This window comes from Salminus brasiliensis, chromosome 24, assembly GCF_030463535.1.
Source record: "Salminus brasiliensis chromosome 24, fSalBra1.hap2, whole genome shotgun sequence".
Classification (NCBI taxonomy): Eukaryota; Metazoa; Chordata; class Actinopteri; order Characiformes; family Bryconidae; genus Salminus; species Salminus brasiliensis.
In genome coordinates this window covers 673,075-696,675 of record NC_132901.1, presented here as the reverse complement: position 1 = coordinate 696,675, position 23,601 = coordinate 673,075, and positions in this window count along the sequence as shown.

The window sequence follows — 23,601 nt, the reverse complement described above, 5'->3', positions numbered from 1 at the left end:
TGGAAAGAGCTGTCTCTAAAATTGACTGCAGGTTGGAAGAGGGGAGGTGTGGTATGCTTCGTTGGATCTTCCGAGCAGAGGACAGAAACATCTGAGGAAGAAGAAGAAGAGAAGAGTAAAGAGCTCTGATTTCAGCACTTATTCTGAGGTGCAGATTACTCATTTGGAGAATTCTGGGTGCTAAAATTGATTTCCTAGAATTCTGGATTTCTTCAGTTCATTTAAATTGCAATACTGTTTGAATTACTAGATCTTATGTCCTGGACTTTTTGTTTACATTCTTTTACAGTAATTTGTCAGTACTGTTAGCTTTGTTCTTTATTCAAACTGTATCCAGAACAACCTGATCTTATGTTGCTAATAAATGGTTATAAAATCTGACTACTGATCAGCACAAATTCACTGTTTTCTTTCATTGCTTTACATTACATTTATGGGATTTAGCTCATATTACAGAGGAGGGCCTATGCAGTGTTAGGAGTCTTGCCCAAGGACTCTTATTGTAGGGGCTGCATAGTCACCCAGACCGAGAATTGAACCCCAGTCTCCCACATGGTATGGTAGCTCACTGGCAGGTAGTGGTGTTATCTGTTGTGCCACACCAACCACAGTTGCATTGGAAGTTGAACTTATACTGGTGTTTATGTGTCAGAGAAAGCTGTTTAAATGATGGGTTGAAGAGGTTGAGATCATTCAGACACACCTTCAACACACCTTCAAACACACCCAAACCGTTACATTTAGACATAGTTTGACATCAAAAGTTTCAGCACCATGGACAGTGTGTTGAACCAGCTGCTGTGGTTCTTGATTAATATAAAAAATTCCCTGGTCCAAAGCATTTCTTGGGAATTTAGAATTTAGATTTAGATTATGCCGTGAATAACTGGTGAATCTATACCAAGCTTGAGTGTCTCCCTCTTTCATCAGACCTGAGCTTTAGTAATGTACACCAAGCAAGCAAGGAAACCCAGGCATCCCTGTCTCCAGACACTTTCACCAGCTGCACCCGGGTAAGCCAGGAGACAAAATCGCTTTCATGAGTCCTGGGTCTTCTTCTGCATCTTCCTTAGGCCCACCAACCTCCAACAGAGTCCAGTCAAGGCTTTCAGATGCCCAAAGCACAAGCACCACACTACTCTTAATACAAGAGATAAGCACCTCTACTCCAAGCCTCTTCCAAATAACTAATCCTGTGGCAAAGAGGGAGCCCTGCCACTTGCTTGTATCCTTAGTCTTGTTCTTTAATATCATTACCCAAAGTTTCTGATCATAGGTGAAGGTGGGGACAAAGATCACCCTTCCTCTCTAGAGAGTCTCCCAGGTGCTCGTTCAGTCTCTCATCACTTCAAAACTTGACCACTGCAGCTCTCTTCTGGCTGGTCTTCCATCAGGCCCCTGCAACTTATCCAGAATGCAGTGGCACGGGTCGTCTTCAGCGTTTCTAAATTCAGCCATGTCTCTCCACTGCTGTGTTCTCACTTCACTGGCTTCCTGTAGCTGCTGCCCAGGTCATCAGATTCAAGACCCTGGCCTACAAAGCCAAGACTGCCCAGCTACTGGTGGCTTTACCTATGCCTTCTCCCAGTCAGTGGTTCTGTTCCCATTTGACTGTGTTTTATTTGTTCCTATCTGTGTTGCTAGTCAAGGGCTGACTCCAGGGCTAAGCTGCCTCTGGCCACTAGAGGGAGGCAATGGGTGGATTCAACGTGGAGCCAATCAAGCCCAATGCCCAACACCTGGGTGAAGGGCTTTATAAGGGGAATACTTGGACACACATTGCTGTGTCTTTCTCCAGTTTGGGCCACAAGATAACAGCCAGTGATGGTAGAGGGCTGAGAGGTTTTGGTGTCCCCTTCATCTTTGTTTCTTTTAGGACGCTTGAGTCCTTTCTTCCCTTTTGATTTGGGAAACCCATTCTACTTTGGTTCTCCATTTTCCCTCCCTCTTGGGCTAGCCAGCTTTCCCATCGTCCTTTGTTGTTCTACTTCACAAAATTGTTTCCCAATTAACTTTGTACTTGATGGCGATGGTCAAATGCCGATCTGCACCAAGAGCCCTTCCAGCTTCAAGTATGGCTCGGCTCGACCCGCCATCCTTTAAGATCCACGGAAGACGAGCGTCCAGACTTTTTTCTGTCCTGCACCGAAGTGGTGGAGCAAACTTCCCCGGGGGGTCCGAACAGTCCAACGCTTGCTGTCCTCAAACCCAGACTGAAGACCCTCCTCTTCTGAGAGTACTCAGGCGAAGAGAAGAGTATTATGGGCTCCATATTTACTTGTGTTTAGTAGAGTCTAAGATTAGAGGAGCTTTGAATTTTTAGCCTATTCAAACTAGCTGAGGTTATTCATGAGTAAACAGTAAAGCACTTTTGTAAGTCACTCTGGGCATCTGCTAAATGCTTTAAATGTAAATGTAAATGTAACATTCTGGACCCACTTCTGCAGAGCTGATCCTGGCACCTGCTCAGTACAGGCACTGCTGTAGACAAACTCTTTTCTTTCTATTTGACTTTGTCTGCTTTTAGTCCTGTCAACTCCTGTCTTTTGGGACCTATTACCCACCAGTACATGGTAGCTCACCTAGTTAGAAGGTTGTGTTGTGACCAACGCAATCTTAGTTTGAGCCTTTATGTATGAGTCATTACTCATAGTGGCCCATACCTCGATGTGGCCCATACCTACCTTCCTCAGTGATCAGTTTCTTGTCTGGATATATTTTACCCGCCTTGTGTTCCATCTCTCCCCTGTCTTCCATGACTCTTAACAAGGTGTAAGGAGCGTTGTTCAAGCCAAAGGGCATTACATCGTATTCTCAGAAATGATATTATAAAAAGGTGACCCTGATCATAAAAAAGAGCCCATCTGTTTACAGCAGTGGTCTCCAACCCTGCTCCTGACTAAAACACCATTGAATGGGGCTGGTATTTTGTCTTTGATGGGTTAAAGACACAGGACAAGATGTGCAGAGGCACAGAAAAGAGAATCAGGTATGAAGGTATCAGAGAACAAACACACAGGTCTCAATTTTTACATTTTTCAGTTCTCTTCACTGACTGCATTCTCAGGTGAAAACTGGGAAAATTGACATCTTCTGAGGAGGAGGTCAGTCATGGAATCCTACCTGGATTCCAGGTTGGCTTGGACCCACCGTGACTCTGACCAGGATGGATGGATGGATATGAAAGAAGTGATTAGCTACTTGAAGAGACTGTAGTCGGGGCTGGAAAGGTTAGCTCTAGTCTAGCACTTGAATAACTTTATTGGCCTCCCAACAGGCCATCGTACAGGTCCAGTCAGCCCGACTCTGAGTGGTACTTCACCCACCCAAGTTAGCATTAGCTTTTAGCCTTTTTTGCCTGGCTTCCATATTTTCCTGAAGTAGCCATTACATTTAGCCTCTACAGACTTTCTATAATGGGTGGGTTTAATGTAAATTCTGAGGCTATAGCTTTTCAAGACTGTGATGTAACATTTGGAATTGGCCCATTTTATTGCTCTGTTGTTGTGCTGGATGTTCTTTTTGAGGAGGAACAGCAGTGTTTGGGGTTTACAGTTTGTCAGTTTCATGTACTGAACTCAGTTCTCCATGCTAGGGTCACTTTTTCTGTTTTATAAAATAATTTACTGAAAGGCCCAGAGTCTTGAACAGTATAGTACTTTTCTTGCTGTATTGATTTGAGGCAGAGCTCTGTTACCATACAGATGGGCACTGAACTGGTTTAATAAAGAGTCTATATTCATGACCAGACTGTTAAACAAGGCCTAAACCACCACCTAATCGACAGTAATCCACTTGCGTGGATCAATCAGCATATTCACAGATGTAAAACAAACCACATCACTCAGTGGTGTCAGAACAACAGCTTTAACCGCTGTGCAGTGAGGCGTAATTTAAAAAAGAAATATTCCACTGACGTGGACCAATCAGAGCTTAACACGTATCTGCTTCAAAGACCCTCACCACCATCTGCTCGCCAGCACCAGTCTCTGAGATGGAGAGATCAAGGGCTGTTCTTCTCACTCTCGTATGTAAGTAAACTTTTACACTAGTCTACCTTGATCTTGTGGGACACCTCGGCATTCACTGTTGAGTAACTGTCTCTACTGTCCAGAGAAGAAAGCATTCCACTAGATTTCAGAGCATTGCTGTGAGGATTTAATTGTATTCAGCCATGTTAGTGAGATCAGGATGTTGGATGATGATCATCAACTCCCCAACTCATCCCATTCAAAAGTACTGGATGGAGCTCCACCATCATCATTCCAGAGAACACAGTTCTTCCACTGCTCCACAGCTCCTCAATGCTGGGGGGCTTTATACTATACCCCTCTAGCCCACGCCTGGCATTAGGCAGCATGGAGCCAATAGGGTCATGATGTTGATCTGCTCCAGAGAGTCCTATTCTATTGGCAATACTTCTTTACAGGGCCTAGACAAGCTGTGTGTGTGCATTTGCACATTTTAAAGTGTCTGAATACATTTATTAAAAGAGGTGTCCACAAACATTTGGTCATATAGTGTATCTAAGACATGCTGACCTGCTGACCTTTTGGGTCTAAAGTAAGTTTGGTGGGTTTCAGATGTTTGGGCTTCCAGGATCTCTGGGGCAGAAGTGGAGATGAGAGTCAGACCAGGAGACAACGTCACTCTCTACAGCGACTGTGTTTGGAAGATTGGATTTAAGACCGTTTGGTTTAGAAGCTCCTCCCACAAGGATTCTCCCACTGTAATGACTGGAGACATGATGTCTCCACGTTACTCTTTTGTGTCAAATAACTTTAACCGAACTCATGATCTGCTGGTGAGGAACGTCTCTGAATCAGATCTGGGACTTTACTACTGCGCTCTGCAGGATGGAGTTCTTTCCACAGATAAACGCCCAGTTTACAATAAAGGAAACCGAACAACTCGACTCTCTCTCCTCAGTAAGTTCGCTCATTTTGGCTTTGTTTTGGGGCATGAGTGTATTAGGTGTAGTAAGTTACAGTTGCAGTAGTCGTGAGACTTTTACACACTCATTATGGGCATGAATGTCATGGCAATGTTGGGCTATGAGTGATTTCTTTGAACTGTTCTTTTTCTGGGGCAGAATGACCGACATCACACATCTTTAATGGAAATAAACAACAATTTAGTGAACGTATTTTTATTGTTTGGGGGTTTCTGAAGTCAACCCCAGGGTCTATATTTGGTTAAATGTCTTTTAACAAGTTGCACCTTGACCAGAACCTCAGTAAGTTTTTGTCAGAATTCTGATTGGATATTTGGCAACTCTTCTACAAATGAATTTGATTAAATTTGTTGTTTTTTTTAAGCGCAGTTGGGTTCTATAGGGTTGATGTCATGACTTTGTGATTGCATTTCAAATGCTTAATGTTAGCCTGCTTTATTCAGTCATTCTACAACCCTGGACTTGGGCTCATTGTCCTTTTGGATTTGAGTTTTAACGTTCTAGCTAATGGTTTAAAATTCTACTAGCTTTAAAACATCATTGTCTCATCTGACCCATCTGATTGGCATTCAAGCAGCTTCCAGTTTATGGGAAACCAGTTTCCTTTCAGCTAAAAATTCAGATCAAATCAAATCAGTTCAGGTCTTCCTCCAGACATTGGCAAAGTGTCCACACCTCCCAAATCTACAATCACCCTTCTCAGATATCAGATCTCAGGCCAAACAACCCCTTTTTTTGGGTTTTCACAGGAAAGCTGCCAGCTGTAGCCAATCATGATCACTAGCAGGATGTTAAAGTTCAAATACACTTTAAAACTTTCAGTACCACTAATTAATAGTCTTGGTGGATGTATGGATATTTTAAACCCTGAAAACCCTAAGAAATTAAAACTTGTTTTTTATTTATTAAAGATGTACACCACTTAGCCATAATATTGAAAACATTAATACAGGTGAAGTGAATAACATTGATTATCTGGTTCAATGGCACCTGCCAAAAAGTCGAATCTACATATTAGGCAGCAAGTAAAGAAAAGCTAATTTTGAAATGTTGAAAATAGGACAAATGAAGAAGCATAATAATCTGAGAACCAAACAGTGATGTTCTAGACAACTGGGTCAGAACATCTCTAGTATATGCAGTGGTCGGTACCTACCAAAAGTGCATTCCAAAAAACGGAAAACTGACAGCTGATAGGGTCATCAATGCCCACGGCTCACTGATGCTCTTAGAGGTCCCACCTCATGACCTACATATGCCTAATATGTAGATGCCATTGCAACCAGATAATCAATGTTTAATGTCATGGCTGCATCAGTGCATGATGTTACTCATCATAATCTGCCACATTCAAGGAACCTTTTAAACAACTCACTGAAACAGGATGGCAAAGCTAATCTGCCTTAATTAACGCATCTCCACTGATGTCAGACTCAACCGTCCCGTGTGCTGACCTGCCCCAGACCACCAGCACCCCACCTGTATCAGACTGCAGCATCTGCTGGAAGCTGCTGATCAGTGTGTGTCCGGTGTTTGTCGTAATCTTCTCCAGCTGTGTGTGCTGCATCTGCCATTACAGAAAGAAAGGTACAGTCTGTCTTATGATATTAATAATAAAGAAAATGAATTCTAGCCAAATCTGAACATGACATCATGTCCTTCTCATTGTAGCTGATGATGACGAAGCAGAACAACGAGGGAATATGGAGAGAACAGGGAAGCGTAATGAGGTACAGTAGAGTATATACTGATGATATACTAATCTGTTGAGCATTGATTGTATGGAGTGTACTTCATTTATCTATACAATGCTCTTGTGTTCAAATATTAGTTTTCTAAAATAAAAATGTCCTTCATATCTCTGCAGGTTGAAGAAGAAGATGAGGTGTGTTATGCTTCGTTGGATCTCCCGAGCAGAGGACACAAACATCTGAAGAAGATGAAGAGGAGAGTTGAGGGCTCTGATTTCAGCACTTATTCTGAGGTTAAACTGACAGAGTATAGATCTTCTGAGGAGGACGTTCTCTCAGAGTTTAGGAACTAATAACCTATTTGTTGGTCCTTCAAATGTTTCAGTGTTTTTCCTGCATTCTTAGACAGCTTTCATTTGACTAATATCCAGTCAAAATAACCAACACCATAAATATATACCATCATATTATCCAAATCATACAGTGTGACCATTTTCAACATCTAGTCACTGAATTCGGGCTCAGAGTGGTTTAGCAGTCACAAGTTTGTATACCGAGCCATGCCACTTTGCCATCGGCAGCCGGAATCTGAGAGAGCACAGTTATGTTCTGTTACAGGAAGATTCAGATCAAATCAAATCAGTTCAGGTCTTTCTCCAGACATTGACAATGTGTCCACACCTCCTAAATCTACAATCACCCTTCTCAGATATCAGATCTCAGGCCAAACAAACCCTTTTTTTGGGTCACAAAGAAGCTGCCAGCTGTAGCCAATCATGATCACTAGCAGGAAGTTAAGAGTCATTGGCCTCAGAAAGTTTAAATACACTTTAAAACTTTTCAGCACCGCTGAATTACTAGTCTTGGTGGATGTATGGGTATTTTAAACCCTGTTGATCCAGAAAACCCTCAGAAATAGACAGCTTTAATTTGACTAATAACCAGTATTTATAACTAGAAATAAGCAACACCATAAATATATACCATCATATTATACAATTCACTGAAATTTCAGGCTCAGAATGGTTTAGCAGTAATGCACTACCATCATACGCCAGGCCAGGTCATGAGTTTGTATGCCGAGCCATGCCACTTTGACATTGGTGGCCGGAGTTTGAGAGAGCACAGTTATGTTATGTTACAGGCCGTGTTATCTCCAGGTGGGTAGATGGTGCTCTTAATATCAGGATATCTGTTTGCTGGTGTGGTGGAGCTGGGGAGCCAGCACTTTTCACCCAAGAGGGTTGGCTGCACTGGTGGCACAGGGGTGGGTTAATTTCTCTGATTGATTTACAGCATGTTTTCTAACTGTAACAATAAAAAGTAACACATCCGATTGGCTGAGGTTTCAGTATTGTTTGGAATGAGCCAACAGATGCTTTGTAAAATGTTTGACATGTTTCAGACACATGTTTCAGATCCATCTTCATATTTGCCATCTAACAACAACATTCAAGATCTATGCCGGCACAGCTTCCACCTCGGGCTACTCTGTTTTGCAAGGCAGAACAAAATAATCTTACAAAATATATGAAGAATTTAATCCAAATCTATAAAATATGGATTATTCTTCCTGTGTCCCTCAGATAATCTGTTTTCCTCGCACTTCACAAAATCACACAGTAGGATAATTTGGCCATTTTCAAGTGCATGGAGGTATGGGTGTATGCATGGGCACTATATGGGGGTGGAGTTAGGGTGATTCCAGGGGCCTGTGACTGACCCAGTGTTCCAGTGTAATCTCTTTTCATGGGATCCAAAATTCTTGGCAGTACCCCTAAGTATGTGGGTGAATGGGTGTTTGTTGAACCCTGTCCAGGGGGCATTCTTGCCTTGCTCCCAGGGATTGCGATAAGGCTCCAGACCCACCGTAACACTGACCAGGAATGGGTGGATATAGAAGATGGTGTTTCTGATGGTGTTTAAAGGCCCTTTTTCAAGGACATGATCACTTTGACTTCATCCTGGATTACAGGTTTCTCCTGGCTGGCTCAGCAACTTTGCAGGGTTCACAGTCCTGGTCCTAGAAAACTCATTGCTGTTGTCCTGTATATATGGTCACATGGCAGCTGTGTGGTTCGTTCTGCAATCTGCAATCATGTTGATCAGTGACAGTGACAACACCCCCAACACCCCCAACCTGTTAGTTTAACAGCAGCAAACATCACCCACCCACACTAACACAGGAAACACACAATGACACCTCAGCAGATCTGCTCTGCCCTGGGTAGATGCACGTCTCTGGTCTTGTTAATGTGGTCAAACTGACCTGAGGTCTGATTGACATTAGAATGTACCTCCAGTGGCATGTGGATGACTACTGCTGCTGCCATTCAAATCCAGGGCAGCTCTAACTGTTAGACCAGGGTTCAGAGAGTTCAGGGGACGAAAGTGAAACTGGAATTGAAGTGCAACTGAAGTGTAAGCTCTGCACCTTCTGCACAACAAACAAACACAGTCATGGAAACATCTGTGGTTAGTGACACCCACCTCATCAATAGGCAGAGACTAACTGACATCGCCTAGTTCCTTTACACTACACACAGATTAGACCTGACCTTCAACTCCACCATTGGCCCTGAATGTAAAGGTCACCCTAACATCACTCGCTTGCCCACTTGTGAGGACAGCTGAGAAGATCATCGGAGTCTCTCTCCCCTCCGTCAAGGACATTTACACTGCCCGCTGCATCCACAAAGCAACCAACATTGTGGATGACTCCACCCACCCTTCACACAGACTGTTCTCCCTCCTGCCATCTGGAAGAAGGTACCGCAGCATCCGGTCCAACACGACCAGGCGCTGCAATAGCTTCTTCCCACAAGCCATCAGACTTCTCAACTCCAGAGACCATTTACCCCAGATAAAATGGGAAGCATTTTGCACTAATAACTTTACTACCTCACTGGACTCAATATTTATTACACACTGCATAATTTGCACACTACCCCTAAATTATTTATTATTCTCTGTCTGTACTGTGTTGTGTTGTCTGTCTGCACTTGTACTGTGTTGTATGCACTGTCTATGTTGCACCATGGTCCTGAAGGTACGTTGTTTTGTTTCACTGTGTACTCTGTAGTTGAAATGACAATAAAACCCACTTGACTAAACTTGAGATAGTAATGCAACCGTGGGTGTATAGGCTGACAGCTCTCCAGTATCAAAGTTTAGACATGCAAAAACAGGAAACCCACAATGAGGCCCTGCAGCTCAGGCCACATCAGACCCACCCCCACCGCCGCCACCTCCACTGACTGCCCATTTATGGATCGAGATTTACTAGTAATTGGATTTTTTTAAACATTAAATACAAGTTTTAATCATAGTGCCAGATTATAGACTTGAATATCGAATTTCAAGTTTATCGAGCTCCAGAAGTGAAACTCCAGTGATGGTGAGCTCCTGAACTGCATCTCTGAGAGCTCACCAGCACCAAAGTTCAGACATGCAGAAACAGGAAATCCACAGAAGACTGCCTTAACTGATCTCAGGTCTGCTCAAACCTAGCCCTGAGGTCAGAGCTGTACTGACATTTGTGCACCCATGCCCATGTGCATCTTTTAAATGTAGGTTTTACAAGCCTGTTTACCACCCTGTTACTTTGTTTTAGAATGAAATACACAGCGTTTCCTTTTTGGAGGGCTTGTGGAAACCCTGCTGCATGATAAGCCCTGCATTTATTGGCTATTTCACTGTGTCACTGCAACAGCCCACAGCCGCACCGTTTAGCCTAGCCTAGCCTAGCCTAGCCTGCGCCAAGAACTTACTGTAGCTATTCCCGAGTCGTAGCAGGTGTGGTAGTCTGCCTGTATCTTTTGAGTCCTGTCAAGCTTTTTTAGAATGGCTTTGATATTCTCCTGAAGTAGCCATTGCATTCATTCTCTAGTGGGTGGGGTTTATGTACATTTTGGGAGTGTAAATATACCAAATGAAGACTGTGATGTAACAGTCTGGAGGATTTGGGATTGGTCTACTTTTCAGCGCTGTTCTGGTTCTGCTGGAGGTGCTTCTGAAAGACGAACAACGGTGCTTGAGGTTGAGGTACTGAATTTTCGTTATTCGACTATGCTAAGCTAAATACAGTTTTCTATACAGTTCGAATGTCCTGAGGAGTTTCCCTGATTTAACGATTTGAGCTCTGTAATCATACAGGTAGGCCCAGAACTGGTAAGCTTAAACACCTAACCAATCCACCAATGTGGATCTATCAGCATATTCACAGGAGTAAAGCCAACCATCACGCTACAAAGTGACCAGCCAGGAAGTATGTCATTTGATTTCGCGTCTCTCTTTGGTGAGGTGTCGGAACAGCTTTCACCACTGCTCTGTGAGACGTAATGAAAAATAAATGTGTTCCACTGACGTGGACCAATCAGACCTCTACACACATCCACTTCAAAAACCCCTACCACCATCAGCCACCCAGCACCAGTGTCTGAGATGGAGAGATCAAGGGCTATTCTCCTTGCGCTCATGGGTAAGTAAACTTTTACATTCGGTCATCTTCATTATTCCTCTGTTGGATAAATCCATATGCTGGTGAACCTGAGTAGTCTCAGTAGTGTAGACTTAGGAATAGGTTTAGGTTTAGGTTTAGGTTTGAGTTTGGGGTTGAGATTAGGCTGAGATGTTGCTGATTTGTTGTGTTTTTACTAATTACTGATTGTATAAAGCTGCTTTGTGAGATTAACCGTTGAAAAGTCATTTTTGATTTGATTTGATTCCCAACTAAGTAAGTAGAAGATCTTCTGAAGTTACTGATTCTTTATTTCCATGTTTTGCAGTTTCTGTAAATAACAAAACATAAAGAAATGGACCTCCTGTACTTAAAAAAACTTTGTTTCCAAGCTGTGATGCTTTTTGTGGCAGCTAAGAGTATTTTAGTCCTTGTTTGGAGGCATTTTATTTACCCATTCTTCCTGCAGGAGGTTATAGATCTGTGAGGATGTTGGGTGGTCTTGCTTTTCTGCTCTTTTTTGAGGTCTATCCATGGATGTTTGAGGATGTTAAGGTCAGGTTACTGTAAGGGGCCATGGCAAAACCCTCAGCTTGCTTCTTATGAGGTAGTCCATTATGGAGTTTGAGATGTAGGACCATTATCCTGCTGTAGAAGCTTGTATTAGCTGGCCTTTCTGAACAGTGACTGCGGACAAGCCAAGTCCTCAGTCCTGGAGCTCAAGAGCTCAATTTGCTTGAGGTGTCCAAATGTTTCCATGGTGTGCCCCCCTTTTTGCTCTTAAAATGTACAAAACCAAAATAATACACTGATATTGCTTTAAATATTTCAGTATTTTGCACTTTTTGCCTTTTAGAGATCAGTTCATCTTTTAATTACTTTTGAAATTCTGACCAGGCTTTCTGGCATCAGAGATCTGCTGATCTTCTGCATTGAGTCTAAAGTGAGGTTGGTGGGTTTCAGGGGTTTCAGGTGTTTGGTTCTCCAGGATCTCTGGAGCAGAAGAAGTGGAGATGAGAGTCAGACCAGGAGATGATGTCACTCTCTACAGCGACTGTGTTTGGAAGAGTGGATTTAAAACAGCCTGGTTTAAAAAAACCTCAGACGAGGGTCCTCCCGCTGTACTGACTGAAGATACGTTGCAGATGTTTAATCCACGCTATGTTTTTGTATGGAATTCCTCGAGCAATGCTCATGATCTGCTGGTGAAGAACGTTTGTGAATCAGACCGGGGTCTGTACTACTGCAGTAAACAGAGGAAAATTTCCAAAGGCAGAGATAAATCCCATGTTTATGATAGAGGAAACAGAACAATCCAACTCTCTCTCCATGGTGAGGTCACTCAAAAAACTCTCCTATAAAATGCTGTGTTAAATGCTGTCTTATTTACACCAATTTCTAACTAATATCAGACCAGACACCCCCGTTTGCTGACCTCCCCAAGACCACCTCCACCCCTCCTGTATCAGACTGTAGTATCTGCTGGAAGCTGCTGGTCAGTGCGTGTCCTGTGTGTTTTCTCCTTGTATCCATCTGTGTGTACTGCGTCTACCGCTACAGAACTAAAGGTACTCGCTGTTTGATATGTAATATTGATAAAATGAGGTATTTACTCTAAACAATCAAGGTACTTCAAATGGTTCTTTAATCAAAGTCTCCAAAAACACTTTTGGAGACAAAAAGAACAACAAGTTTTATTCACCACCATTAAGAAGGAAGTTCTCTTTAATCAGTTTTCACCAAGATTTTTGGGGCCCAACCCTAGCTCCAGACCCCAAAGCTGGCCAGACCCTATCCATAGCTCCAAGCTCAAAGGTTGGCCCAACCCTAACCCAAGCTCTAGACCCCAAAGCTGGCCCAACCCTAGATCCAGCTCCAGACCCCAAGGCTGGCCCAACCTTTGACTTCAGAACCCAAGGGTGGCCCAATCCTAACCCCAGCTCCAGACTCCAAGGCTGGCCCAATTCCAACCCCAGCTCCAAACCCCAAGACTGGTCCATTCTTAAAAAACCCAGCTCCAAACCTTAATGGCTGGCCCAATTCTTACCCCAGCTCCAGACCCCAAGGCTGGCCCAATCCTAAACCCAGCTCCAGACCCCAAGGCTGGCCCAATTCTTACCCCAGCTCCAGACCCCAAGGCTGGCCCAATTCTTACCCCAGCTCCAGACCCTAAGGCTGGCCCAATTCTCACCCCAGCTCCAGACCCCAAGGCTGGCCCAACCTGTAACTCTAGCTTCAGACCCCAAGGCCCCAAAGCATTCACTAATGTTTTCTTATTTGGGATCATGAATCTGAATCTAGACCTTCTCAAAAACTAATTTAAGAACCTTCTTAGGATTCTATGGTGTCTGTAAGCAGGCAGCATGTACCGTCAGCCACCAGCAGGGGGCCTGGCCAGCACAGTAGGACCACTGGTGAAGCTGGAGCAAAGAACTCCAAGCCCCAGAAGCCAAAGCGGTAATCAATGCTGACCAGACCCACCTGTGTGGCATGGTATAAATACACCAAGCCAAACACAATTCCCTGTCACACCTTTGTAGAGGGGTGAACGGTAACAGTGGGTCTAAGTTGTGAACAGTTGGGAAAGAAAAAAAAAATGCAGAAGCTGAAAAAGAAAAGAGTTTGTGCTACAAATAATGAAGAAAAGCTGAAGTTAAAAGAAAAGCGTTTGAGTTGTGAATAGTGAAGAAGAGCTGAAGGTAAAAGAAAGAGTTAGTTGTAATTGGTGGCGAAAAGAAAATGGTTTGAACTGATAAAGGTTTTTAGCTTGTCCTTTGTTTGAGTAAACACCATTCCTGGTATCTCCTTTTGTTTGTTTTCCCGCCCTTTTTTCTATATAGCTTTTATTTTGTTTATACTGCCACCCCTCACAGATGTGGTGGTGTAGTGGAAATGCACTGGGCTCCCATTACCGCAACAGTCTCACCGAGCACCAATCTGGTACTGACTTAGGACATTCACCATCTGTTACATGCGCCATAAAATAATACCCCCCAAAAAGGGGTAGTATCATTTAAACCCCACATTACACCGTAACCGTGGCATTCAAAGAACCTTTTGAAGAACCTTTGAGGCAAAGGTGCAGCAGTATGGTTTAATTGTGCTGTCTGCCTCTCTGAACATCACGCCATGTCCTTCTGATTGTAGCAGCTGATGGTGGAGCAGAACGACGAGGGAATGTGGAGAGAACAGGGAAGCGTAGTGAGGTACGGTACAGAATAAACTGCTGTAAATGATGCTCTTGTGTTCAAACATTAGCTTTCTAAATAACAAATGTCCTTAACATCTCTGCAGGATGGAGGAGAAGGTGAGGTGTGTTATGCTTCGCTGGATCTCCCGAGCAGAGGACAGAAACATCTGGAGAAGAAGAAGAGGAGAGTTGAGGGCTCTGATTTCAGCACTTATTCTGAGATTAAATTTGACAGAGTGTAGATCTTCTGAGGAGGACGTTCTTCATACTGATGTGGTATCTGGAGCACCAAGTCTTGTAAGTTGTGAGGTGGGTGGGACCTTCATGAGCATTGGTCCCTCTTTGGGGCACTTTTTTTGGTAGATACTGACCACCGCATACCAGGAGAGAACACCTCACAAGACCTGCCTGATGTTCTGGAGATGTTCTGACCCAGTCGTCAAAAACATCACAGCTTGGTTCATGTCTCAGAACTTTCATCACCTTCATCACCTTCAAGAACTGACTGTTCACTTGCTGCCTAATTTATTCACCCTTGTCAGGAGCCACTGGAACCAGTTTAATATTCAGGTTTAGCTGGCAGTGGTTTTAATGTTATGGCAGGCTGAATAAAGATGTTGCAGCTTCTAAATGGATGAAAACTAATCTGGGAAAGTACTGAAACTGAATCAAATAATTTGACCATTGTCAGCCATCTACTCGGCAGACTTTTTACTGGATTCAGGAACTTTTCTTACAAAGTGATTTTTCTTTTTAATGCAATATTGTTGCTTATTTCTGAACATATTTCTACACATTTTATGATTTTATGAACTGCTTCATCTGATCTAATAAAGAGTAAGACTGAGCAATCTGACTGGGTGAAGTTTCAGGATTATTTGGAATAAGAAAACAGACACAGCTTTCTTAATGGAAATGGTTTAAAGGCCTAATCACATTCTTCATATCCTCCTTGTGTTCTGAGACCTAGGAGCAACACCCACTGTTCAGCCTCAGGCTGCCCTGTTTTGCAATGGTAGGCATTCTCAGAGCAGTTACTTCTTCAGAATCTTAGTAATTAGACCCAATTAACTGCTTTAAGGTAAGGGTTCCTCATCTGGGAACAGTGAAGCTTCCTTAGAAAGGTGGTTCATGGCTCTTGACTGCTTTCCAGGAAAAAAACCCCTGAAATATCCGGAATATATATAATATACATCCGCAATGTATATTTAGGTGTTTTCCTACTTCTGATCCCACACAATGTTAATCTAACCATTACCTTCCTTAATTGAAATGTGTTAGAATAGGGAAACCACCAACTGGGTAGAGCAGATGTACTCTATGACCTCCTGGATTTCCACTACTTCAGCTATTTTTTGTTAAACTGGCTTACAGTATTGTCACATTGAGAAAATGTTACTGTTTTTAATATCTGATGTTCAAGAGATGTTTTGTAAGGCCTAGATGAGCCAAAATGAGTTTCAGCACCATGGACAGTACAAGAGGCTCACCAGCCCTCCTAGCTCTGCAATTCTCTATGAACCCTAGTCTTGTCTGCAGAGTAACTATGTGAACATATGGATGGGAATCGAAGGCTTGTAGACCTACTTCTGGATGTGCACATATGGGCTCTACCTCGGACCCACAGTTTTACAATTCATCAGAAAAGTCGGGCCAACAGTGCTCTCTCCAAACCTGAGAGTTTTAGAGCACCAGCCACCCACAGAGAGGCCCTGCTGCTCAGGCCACATCCGCATACTGGCCTTCTTTACTCCCTGATCTCACATCAGCTCTGCACTGTGTAGAGGCAACTTTCAGACCTGGGTTCAGTGGAGAAGCTGATCCAGGATCTGAGGGTAACAGCATGTGAAAGTGAGAAAGGCCTATTTTTAGATCTAAGACCAAAGTTCTTCAAGTGTTAGAAATGATAAAGAAAATTAAACTAGAGTCTGAAACACACACCATCACACACACACACACACTTGCCCACACTCATGGAAACATATGTGGTTAGAGATGGCCGTCTATAAATATACAGAGATGAACAGAAGCTTATTTCAGTTTCTGAGAAGGCCTAGGTACACTGACCTCCTACAAGTCCAGATCAGGACCCTTTGAGACCTTCTGAATCTTTCTAACCAAAATTAACCCCTGTTTTCCCCCTGTATACCCAACATGGCCTATACTCATACCATAGAAGAACCATTTTTGACTCCATGAAGATCCAATACAAATGAACAGGCTTATCTTCATATCTTATGGAATAGAAGTGTGTAATAAAAGTTTTGACCTATTGATTGGTCCTTGGGTTCGATATATATACTAGTGGAAATCCCTGTAAAGTAGAGCCGGCAGTTTCCCTGCAGGAGATCCAGAAGCTGATACTTTAGCTAGCTTCTAGATCACAGCTGAAACAGTTGAAAAAAAGCTGTACAGACACATGTCCAGTTTGGTCTGGAATGAAAACTGTGGTTTTGCTAAGTGTACATATGTAGATTCAAGCTTGCCTAGACCCCCAACACACTACAGCAACCAAGCCTGAGATGAACAAAAACAGGAAACCCACATCAAAGCTGGCAGCTCAGGCCAACATCTGAGCCCTGAACAGCAACTGCCTTTAATATCTGATCTAAGATCTGCTAACAACTGACTCTTCTCAACTTCTGAGGCCTACAGATGTTAGCCATGCAACCATACAGGGCATTCTGTTTTTACTGCTTAAGCTATAAACGATAACTATGGGCTGGCTTCTGATCTTACTATGCGCTCTCCATCTGTCAGTGTTCTGGTCAGCTTCAGAGCTGCAGAGATCTAACTTATTGGTTGCATCTGGCCACTGGTCCCTGGTTTTTGGTCTTTGTTCTCTAGTCTGCGGTTGCTGGTAACAGGCTTCTGGCCCCTGGTTTCTGGTCTCTAGTTGCTGGTCAGTGGGATCTCTCTGAATTCCTAAAAATTGGAACAAATCCGGTAAGGACATGCAGGTCAAAGTTGTGGTTGGCGCACCCTTACAACTGCACTACTCTCCACACAGCCTGAGAACTCACCAGCAACAAAGTGCAAACATGCAAAAACAGGAAACCCACAGTTCAGGCCGCTGCACACTTACTGCCTCTAATGACTGACATCGACTTGCTCTTGGTTGTGATTCATTGAGCTGTTGCCTCAGGGTTCTTCAATTCCAGTCCTAGGAGGGATGGGGTTCAGTGTCAAGCAAAGTTTGGTGATTTCCCTTTTCATACACACTTACTGAACCAGGCAATTAACAATGAGGGAAATCAGGGATGTTTGAGTGGGAAAATCCACAAACTGTGCTGGACACTGGTCCTCCGGGCCTGCAATAAAAGTGGCTAATCACTAAAAGCACTATTGCAGAACAGGAGATCTCTGATTTCCCTGCTTTACCTATCTGGATGGGGCATTGCAACTGTGGTTTAGCACTGAACTCGAGTGGTCGGATGAAAATTTGTACTCAGGATTTTATAGGCAATACTGTAAGCAACTGTATGGGACACTACCTGGTTGGTAACAACACCTAAAGACCCAGAAAGTCAGCAGAGATCAGTTGGTGTGAATCAGCTTATTCACATCAAACATCAAACTGTTGATGTGACCCGTCAGGAAGCATGTGATTAGCTTGCATGGCTCTGATTGGTGAATTGCCTGAGCAACAACATTAACCACTACAGAGTGAGACGTAATCGCAAATAGAAATTTTCCACTGACGTGGACCAATAAGAGCTCATCACGCACATCCGCTTGAAACATCCTCACCACCATCAGCCCAGTCTCAGTCTCAGTCCAGAGATGGACAGATCAGGAGCTGTTCTCCTCGCTCTCTTGGGTAAAGTACACCTTTACACTCTTGATACCTTCAACTCGAGCATTTCCAACATCTGCTGATCTTCTGCATTGAGTCTAAAGTGAGGTTGGTGGGTTTCAGGGGTTTCAGGTGTTTGCTTCTCCTGGATCTCTGGAGCAGAAGTGGAGGCCAGAGTCAGGCCAGGGGACAATGCTGTTCTCCACAGCGACTGTGTTCCGAAGGGTGGATTTACTACAGTTTGGTTTAGAAACTGTTCACACAAGGGTCAGCCTCCTCTCATTATAACAGAACGTTTGATGCCACGTTACTCGTTTAGACGGAATTACACGAACCAGTCCCAGAATCTTCTGCTGAGTAACGTCTCTGAATCCGACCTGGGTGTGTACTACTGCGCACTACGATTGAAAGATGTTTATCATTTTGGAAAAAGGGTCACTCGACTCTCTCTCATTGGTAAGTTCACACTTTCCGGCCTTCTGATTCTTGAATTCTAAAAACATCCAGAACTGCAAGTTTCACCACCATTACGACTGCAGTGAAATATTTGCTAGCATCAAGCTAGCTGCTTTATTTTTGATAACGCCAAATCTGTGAGAGTGCACCTGTCTAAATAAGGCAACTGCCATTTTTCTCCAGCTAGTTAAAGAGCTATGTACTAAAAAATGACCAAAATAGCTGGTCAGTTGTCAGTATTCCTAATCCATCTGCCCAGTATTGAACATTAGCACATTTCCCCCAAAATGTGTGTGTATATATATATATATATATATATATATATATATATATATATATATATAATACAGCACAGATGCTATTGGTAGCCATCAACAAGCGTCTGTCAGAATTCTGGTTGGATTTTTGGTTGAGTTCAGTTACATGTGTTGGTTTCCTGACCTTTAATGCAAAGTCCTTCTAGTTGAGGTCAGGACTTTGGAAAGAGACCACTAAAAAAAGTTTTTGTGTTTGGGGTCATTGTCCTGTTGCAACACTAGCTAATGGTTTGAGGTTATACTTGAGAATACTAAGGTAGTCCATCTGTCCACTGGGAAAACAGACCCACAGCAAGCTGCTACCACCACCATGCTTAACAGATAGGTAAAGAATTCAGTTTGGAATGTGTGGAATGTTGACCCTGTGTTGATGGTAAAGATGTATCTTGTCACTCATTCTGCCCCTGAACATTGAGTGTTGCTTCACTAGTTGATGCAGGAGTGATGACCCCATGTGCTGACCCCACCCAGACCGTGCCAAATACTGATCTCCCCCAGACCACCTCCACCTCTCCAGTGGCAGATTGTAGCACCTGCTGGAAGCTGCTGGTCAGTGTGTGTCCTCTGTGTGTTGTCCTCTCCTCACTGCTCTCCTCCACCTGTGTGTACTTCATCTGCAGAACCAGAACCAAAGGTACTGACCACTGAGCACTTTCTTACCTTCAAGTTTTAAGATTGTATTGATTATCAATTGTTTGCTGGATTAAGCTTAGTCGTAGACTAAACTTCAAGGCCAGCTGAATCACCATTGGAGATTCTTCTTAGTTTGACTTTAGGCTTAATCAGGGTCTGAGAAAGTGGCTTTAATCACTGAAGATATTTCTATGTGATGCAATCAAACAGTATATCTTCTTCACTGGTCAGTCAACCACAGATCCACTCTTGCACTCTTGAACATAAAGGTTCTACAAAGAGTTCTTTTGAGTGATGTGATAGAAGAGCCACTTTTGGAGAATCTTCTAAAATTCTAAAAAGCTTCAATTGATGTAAAGGTTCTTCACATTGTCTATTAGAGGTTCTCGATTTACATTTAAGGCATTTAGCAGACGCTCTTATCCAGAGCAACTAATCTTAGACACTCTGCTAATCGCCCAAGTCCTCTCAGAAAAGGAGGGTCTTCAGTCTGGGTTTGAGGACAGCAAGCGTTGGACTCTGCTGTTCGGACACTCAGGGGAAGCTCGTTCCACCACTTCGGTGCAGGACAGAAAAAAGTCTGGACGCTCGTCTTCCGTGGATCTTAAAGGATGGCGGGTCGAGCCGAGCCGTACTTGAAGCTGAAAGGGCTCTTGGTGCAGATCAGCTTTTGATCATCGCCATCAAGTACGGAGGGGCTGGCTGGTTCAGTCTTGGCTTTGTAGTCCTGAATCTGATGACCTGGGCAGCCTTTGTAGTTGGACAAAGAGGTCAATGAATGGAGTGCTAATGCTCTTGGATTTAGCTTGCTGTGCTTAGCTTTCCATTCTTATTCATTTGCAGTGGAGCAGAAACCCAATCATGGGAAGACAAAAGAGAATCAGAAAGAGAGAAGAAGTGAAGAGGTAGCAGAGCACAATCACCCACCCACCCATGTGTTACACTTATATGTACAGTTCTCTGTAAGTCAGATGTTTCTGGATCTCCTGCAGGCTGGAGAAGATGGTGTGTGTTATGCTTCACTGGATCTTCCAAGCAGAGGACAGAAACGTCAGAAGAAGAAGAAGAAGAAGAGAGTTGAGAGCTCTGATTTCAGCACTTATTCTGAGGTTAAGTTTGAGAGAGTGGAGATCTTCTGATCACTGCTGTATTACTGCAAATTCCCTCTAGTGCACCTCTTGGAAATGGGTTTGCTATGTTAGTGGCATGCTACCTTTACATCAAATTATGTTTAAATGTTTTTCATTTACATATTTCTATTACAAACATGGTCCATTATGGTTTATGAATTTAAAACAAAACCCACAATAAAACTATGGACAATCTGAAAAGACTCCTGGCTGGCTTGCCAAAATGTGGTGTATAATTCAATGCTTCCCAACCCTGGTTCCCAACAATTTTAAAGAATTTACATTTAAGGCATTTGGAGTCAATATGGAGACCATAATACTCTACTCTTCACCCAAGTCCTCTCAGAAGAGGAGGGTCTTCAGTCTGGGTTTGAGGACAGCGAGCGTTGGACTTTGCTGTTCGGACACCCAGGGGAAGTTCGTTCCACCACTTTGGCGCAGGACAGTAAAAAGTCTGGACGCTCGTCTTCCGTGGATCTTAAGGGATGGCGGGTCGAGCCGAGCCGTACTTGAAGCTGGAAGAGCTCTTGGTGCAGATCGGCTTTTGACCATTGCTCTAGGCCACCAGATTCAGCCAATCAAATCACTAAGATTACCATCCTTTTAAATTGTTTAAATCGGTGTGCTAGAGCTGGACAACTTAACAAGCCCAGGGCTGGGAATCACTGATGTGTTCTGATATGTTGACTGACTGAATAAATAGTCAAAGTTGGATACAATAAACTGACAATCATGGTATTAGTGTTCATTGTGAAATACTGAACCTCTGACTTTTAATACATGGGTTGTCTCATTTCCTGACTGTAGACAGGTCTCCACAAAGCACTGAAAACCTCAAATCAGGGTAAATGGGCCTGTGTGGATTTCAGCACCACGGACAGTTGTTGTTCTCTAGACGTTTCATTTGAACGCGAAGGAAACACAGGAAATGTGTTTAGAAGACTCCTGCATGAAGATCGTATTTGTGGAGGTATTGCTGCACACTAGAACAGTGTTTCAACGAGTTTTACTTGGTCTTCCAGACCTCAACTGGACTCATACCAACATGTATCAAGCATTTATTAAGATTTTCAGTCTTAAGCAATGTTGGCTGGCACAGGCATTTGTGTTGCTGTTGTGATGGAGCTGGAAACCAGTTATGGCAACAGTTTGAAAAAGAGGCAGTGACTGGCTTGATTGGCTACTGCTCAACATTCTCTGCTCTCTATAAAATCCTCTCAGAACTAACTTTCTCTTTTTACCTTCTCTGATTAAATGGCCACCCAGCCTGACTTGCTGGAAGATTGCCCGCTGAGGTCCCTTTTACCTGTGTCAGACCAGCTGCCACCTACCAGTCCGACCAGCAGGCCCCCGACCACCACCCATGCCAGACCAGCGGCACACCCTCCTACCACTGCTACCTGTTCAATGACCATGTTAAACCTAAATGGACTCTAATTAACTATCTGTTGTTTCTGGTTTGATAATTTTTATCAATAATGTTTAAATAGTTCTGATCAGAGGAGGTCGGTCGGGTCCCCCCAGTGAGTCTTGGTTCCTCCCAAGGTTTCTTCCTCCAGCTCTGAGGGAGGTTCTCCTTGCCACTGTCGCCGTTGGCTGCTCACGGGGGGTCTTTGATCCATCATGTCTTACGTCATTTCTTCTTTCTTCTTTTTGTCTCTGTCTTTTATTAATTACTAATTATGTAAAGCTGCTTTGTGACGACAACAGTTGTAAAAAGCTACACAAATAAATCTGACTTGACTTGACTTGACATGAATCAGATGAGATCAGCATTGCTTGTGCTAGTGGGAGCTATGAATGGGTGGGTCAATTGGCAAAACCAATGGGGAAAACAAGACTAAAAAAAAAGAAAGGTGGGGTGTCCAAATGTATGCCATTGTATATTGTTACTTGTTTAGCATTGTATAAATCTATGATTTCTATGAGTTTGAGAGGCATTCTAAAACAGGAAACACAGTCATGCTCTGCAGTCTAGGAAACTCCAGACCTCCACACATGGACTGATCTCAGACCTGTTCTACTGTTCTGTGTAGAGGCAACTTTCAGACCTGGTTACAGTGGTACTCTAGTATTTGGTCACTGGTCTCTGCAATCCGAGTCTGAATATCAAGAAATTGATGGTGATGATGAAAGATGATGAAAGGTTGATGCTCTGGTTGTTGCATCCTTACAACTGCACTGCTCTTCACACTCTTCCCCCCACAAAACCTTGCAGCCTGAAAGCTCAACAGCAGAGTGCAAACATGCAAAAACCGGAAACCCACAGCTATAAGGCCAAACTACGTTCCACACTGACTGCCTCTAATGACTGACATTCACTTACTATTGGCTGCAATTAATGTTGAGTTAGAGTTGGTAACTGTTCTACAGTCTACTGATTCAGCCATGATCAGTCAACCTAATTTCACAAACCTACATACAAAAGAAAATGAAATCTGGAAGCTCACCAGCAACAAATTTAACAATCTGTAATGATCGATCTACTGAACATTAGCCCGTTGGACACTGTCCCAGAATCAGTTAATAGTTGACATGACCAAAAGCACAAGTTGAAGTTTAAATGGGTTCAAATGCATCTGATATCAGTGATCTGCAAACTGTAGTGCCTATAAAAGTTTAGTTTATTTGAGAGAACTGGTTCACAGTGGTAATCCTGGAGGCCTCTAGAGCCAGCACTGTGTTTAGAAACACAGCAGAGCAGCAAAGCAGTTTCTTCTATATCTACTCATGTTTACTGTATTTGACTTTACTTGACTGCTAACAAATCCTAAACCAAAACCCACCAAGTCAACATAGATTCGCTGGTGTAGATCAGGTTCATTCTTCAACGCTAACCACTGTGCTGTGAGACGTAATCGAAAATAGAAATGTTCCACTGACGTGGACCAATCAGAGCTTACGGACACTTCAAAGGCCCTCAATATCCTCCGCCCTCCAGCACCATTCTCTGAGATGGAGAGAGCAAGAGCTGT